This window comes from Pan troglodytes, chromosome 5, assembly GCF_028858775.2.
Source record: "Pan troglodytes isolate AG18354 chromosome 5, NHGRI_mPanTro3-v2.0_pri, whole genome shotgun sequence".
Lineage (NCBI taxonomy): Eukaryota > Metazoa > Chordata > Mammalia > Primates > Hominidae > Pan > Pan troglodytes.
The window spans coordinates 33,497,007-33,501,851 of NC_072403.2; the positions used below are offsets into that span (position 1 = coordinate 33,497,007).

A 4,845-nucleotide genomic window follows, 5' to 3' on the forward strand; every position below is an offset into this window, starting at 1 on the left:
TTGCACATTTTTCATGACACTGTAGTGCTGCCAGCTGTGCTCAGAAGGTAAGTCTCTTTGACCATTTTTTAATCAGGTTATTTGTTTTTCTGCTATGGAGTTATAAGTGTTCTTTATAAATTTTGAATATTAACTCCTTTTCCCCAGTCTGTAAGTTGCCTTTTTATTTTGTTGATTGTTTTCTTTGCTGTGCAGAAACTTTGTAGTTTGGTGTGGTCCCATTTATTTATTTTTGTTGTGTATCCTGGACATTTGGCGTGATATCCAAAAAAATTATTGCCAAGGCCAATGACGAAGAGCTTTCCCCCTGTTTTCTTATGGAAGTTTTGTGTTCAGGTCTTACATTTAGGTGTTTTATCCGTTTTGAGTTGATTTTTGTGTATGGTATAAGAGTCTAATTTCATTATTTTGCATGTGGAAATCCAGTTTTCCAATCATCATTTATTGGAGATTCTTCTTCTTTTTTTTTTTTAAATTCTCTATGTCTTTTTTTTTTTAATAGTATTTATTGATCATTCTTGGGTGTTTCTCGGAGAGGGGGATTTGGCGGGGTCATAGGACAATAGCGGAGGGAAGGTCAGCAGATAAACATGTGAACAAGGGTCTCTGGTTTTCCTAGGCAGAGGACCCTGCGGCCTTCCGCCGTGTTTGTGTCCCTGGGTACTTCAGATTGGGGAGTGGTGATGACTCTTAACGAGCATGCTGCCTTCAAGCATCTGTTTAACAAAGCACATCTTGCACCGCCCTTAATCCATTTAACCCTGAGTGGACACAGCACATGTTTCAGAGAGCACGGGGTTGGGGGTAAGGTTATAGATTAACAGCATCCCAAGGCAGAAGAATTTTTCTTAGTACAGAACAAAATGGAGTCTCCCCTGTTTACTTTTTTCCACACAGACACAGTAACAATCCGATCTCTCTTTCTTTTCCCCACATTTCCCCCTTTTCTATTCGACAAAACCGCCATCGTCATCATGGCCCGTTCTCAATGAGCTGTTGGGTACACCTCCCAGACAGGGTGGTGGCCGGGCAGAGGGGCTCCTCACTTCCCAGACGGGGCGGCCGGGCAGAGGCGCCCCCCATCTGCCAGACGGGGCTGTGGCCGGGCGGAGGCCCCCCCCCACCTCCCGGACGGGGCGGTTAGCCGGGCGGGGGCTGCCCCCCACCTCCCTCCCGGACGGGGCGGCTGGCCGGGCGGGGGCTGCACCCCACCTCCCTCCCGGACGGGGCGGCTTCAGATTATTCTTTCCCCCATTGTGTCCTCTTGATGCCCTTGTCAAAAATTAGTTGGCAGTATATGTTTGAGTTTTTTTCTGGGCTGTCTATTCTGTTGCATTGGTCTGTTTCTGTTTCTATTCAGGAATGATTATGCTGCTATCAGAACAATATGTCTTGATTATTTTAGCTTTATAATATAATTTTAAAGCAACAAGTGTGATGCCTCCAACTTTGTTTTTCTTTCTCAGTATTGCTATGGCTATTTGGTGCATGTGTGTGTGTGTGTGTGTGTGTGATTCCATATGAATTTTAGGATTATTTTTTCTACCTCTGTGAAGAATGTCCCTTTGGAATTTTGATAAGGACTGTACTGAATTTGTATATTGCTTTGGATGGCATGGACATTTTAACATTATTAATTATTCTAATTCATGAACATTGGATATCTTTCCATTTATTTATGTTGTCATTAATTTCTTTCAACATTTTATAGTTTTCAGTGTAAAAATCTTTCATCTCCTTGGTCAAATTTATTCCTAAGTATTTTATTTTTTGATGCTATCATAAGTGAGATTGTTTTCTTGATTTGTTTTTCAGTTAGGTCATTATGTTTATATAGAAATGCTACCGATTTTTTAATGTTGATTTACATATTATTTTTAAATACCCTTGGTGGGCCCTAATGCAAGTCTTTAAAAATGTACAAGGATTGAAATGACACAGAATATATTCTGTGAGCCCAGCAAAATAAAAATAAAATCAATATCAGAAATAAAATGGAAAACCACAAAATGTTAGTAAATGAAAAAACACTCATCCAAAGCCATAGCTTAAAGAAATCACATTTAGTTAAAATGAATGATAAAATAAGATATATAAAAATTTGTGTAATGCAGCTAAACTGTGCCCAAAGTCTAATTTATAGTTCTACTTGCATATATTAGAATAAAGATGTTTCAATATTTGATGTTAAAGCTTTTTTCTCAATAATTTAGAGGAAAAGAGCAAATTAAAATGTTAGAAGCAAGATTACAAAAAGATAGAACACACACACAAACAAACAGAGAATATCAACAAAGCCATAAACAGGCATTTAGGGATGATTGACAAAATTATTGTTCTAAATCAAGGATTGTTCAACAAAACGAAGAGAAAACAGAAAATACTAATACCAGGAATAAATATAGGATAACATTACATTTTAGTATATGGACATCAAGAATATACTAAGAATACAGTATGAACAATGTTTTGTAAATAGATTTGACAATTTAGGACAGATTTCCTTCAAGAGATGATTTACCAAAACTGACAGAATAAGGAATTAAGACCTTGAGTTTACTCCTCATCTCTCTTTCTTCTACCTGGAAACCACACTGAGTGAGTAAATCTACTTTTTGTTTCCCAGAATCGTTAGTGAAGCTCAGATAAGCATTCAAGGGGCATTTAAATAAGTGAGAACTTAAAAAAGAAAAAAAAAGGTAGTAAAAACCTACCTTTGATTTGAGATGCAGGGGTAGTCCTTTACTGGAGGTCAAAGGGGGAGTTGTCAAGGGGAAAAGATGAAGTTTCTTAGAGGCAATACCAGGCTCTCAAACTGACAATAAGTGGATTTCTAGTGTATCCTCTTACTAAGTGTAGCCTCTTACTGGGCTACCACTGAAATACTAGTGCATTTCCTTTCAGTAAATAGAAGTGCATCTCATTCCTTTTATCAATTGCAGAATCTTCCATTATATGGATCTTCCAAAATTTATTTTAAAAGTCAAACAGCGATGGCCATTTGAGGTTGTTCAAATCATTGCTATAACTCAAAATTCTGCAGCAAATGTTAGAGCTTGTCGCAATTGTTGTGGGTGTTTCCTGGAACACCATCAGAAGCGGATGGAGCAGGAAGCTTGGTCTCTGGGAATGCCTCCCGCGTAGTCTCCTTCCATCAAAACATCAGAATAAGGGGTCCTCCTAGGTCCGAGGATAAAGTGTTACTTGTCAGTTTACCACAACAGCATGATAGTCATCTAACTGATGTCAAAAAATAAGAAACATTGACAGTGAATACTGACAGCAAATACACTTTTTGGCAGAAAATTTGACCTTTCCAAGGGAGCTGAAGTTCAGTACAGTGACTTATGCTAATGGGGAAAGCGTCCTTCACGTAGTCGTGGCCGAGTGGTTAAGGCGATGGACTAGAAATCCATTGGGGTTTCCCCGCGCAGGTTCGAATCCTGCCGACTACGGTCCCTTTCTTGTTGGAAAGGGAGTCTACTGACACCTTGCCAGATTGGAAGTCTGGTGTCTTGCCAGGTTGAAAGTCTGTTATTGTCTCTCAGGAAGAAGCTTGCTTGTTCCAACCTGTAGGCTTTTCCTCTTTATGGACCCACTAATAATACTCCATGTCTCTGAAACAATGAGGAAAAGTCATACAAAAAAAAAGTACTTCTATCACAGTCGTATTATTGATGTTTTCCTTTGCCCTAAGAAGAGCTCAGGGTGATGTTTTTCTGTTTCCTGAAACAGATGCCCCATTTTGAAGACAGCTTTCCTTAGAGAAAAAAATTGCTAGGAGTGTTTGTGTCTCACAGAATTGTCCCCTTATTAGGGATCTTCTCCAGTCAAGCAAATGCCCTGGTTTAACGTAGAAAAGGAAATTCCAGGAAATCCATGATCAAATACAAGAGAAAGTGGCACACAGGCTTGGTCACCAAGATGAGAATCTATATTGGGCACTTATAAGCAAACCACTACTTAATAAAAGATAATTGAGTAAAGCAATTTTTTACATAACCCAATTAAAAAAAAAAATCAACCATGTCAAGTGGAGTGGCCTGTCCTGGGGTCCAGGACAGTGGTGAAGCAAGAGTGACTAAAACCGAGGTGAGGTTGCGATTATATCCTGAGCACAGAAAGAGCCCCAGCTCAGATGCAGAATCTCATTGTGATGAACAATTATGGGTTAACGCATTGACCAAAAGAATGTTGACCACAGCTGAGTACCTTCCTAGGAATTCCTAGGGGAATTCATGCATCACTGCCTTGGCAGCTTAAGTGGAGCTTGTCCTCACCACTCTTCTGCAAATCTTCAAAGAGTTGTGATTTATTTTACCTCATCCAAGAATGATTCTAATATTTTTTCATAAACAGAGTGCCGGCCCTGTTCATTGATAAAATACCAGATCCTTTCTTCTTTTATGTGTCTCTTTAGAGCACTGCATTTCAAAATTAGTGGGGCAGTGACAGTAAACTGCCACAAATCCTCTACTGAGCAGTGCAGGCAGGAGGAACAAGACTTGTCTCAGTGTACGGAGATTCAGGTTTCCAGAGGAGGAGCCTGATCAGTTCTCCTACCCTCTCCCACATCCAGCATGCAGGTTCCTTTGATTCGGAAAAACAATCTAATAGAATTCTAGAATGTGAAAGCTAATGAAATGCTAAAGCCCTTTTGAGGAAATAATTCCTAATAGTGGAGTTAAGTATTCCATCTGACATATATGATCAGAAATTGAAAATATAAATTTGTTCAAAAAGATATCTTAAATGGGTGGGCGCAGTGGCTGACGCCTGTAATCTCAGCACTTTGGGACACCGAGGCAGGCGGATCACCTGCAGTCAGGAGTTCAAGACCAGCCT

At 39.6% G+C, this 4,845-nt stretch overlaps 1 non-coding gene across 1 annotated transcript; it reads left to right on the forward strand.

The window, feature by feature from the left end:
- Nucleotides 1–3,373: 3,373 nt before the first annotated feature.
- Nucleotides 3,374–3,455, forward strand: TRNAS-AGA (transfer RNA serine (anticodon AGA)). Its single transcript has one exon. It is a non-coding gene; the product is annotated as a tRNA-Ser (tRNA).
- Nucleotides 3,456–4,845: the final 1,390 nt, after the last annotated feature.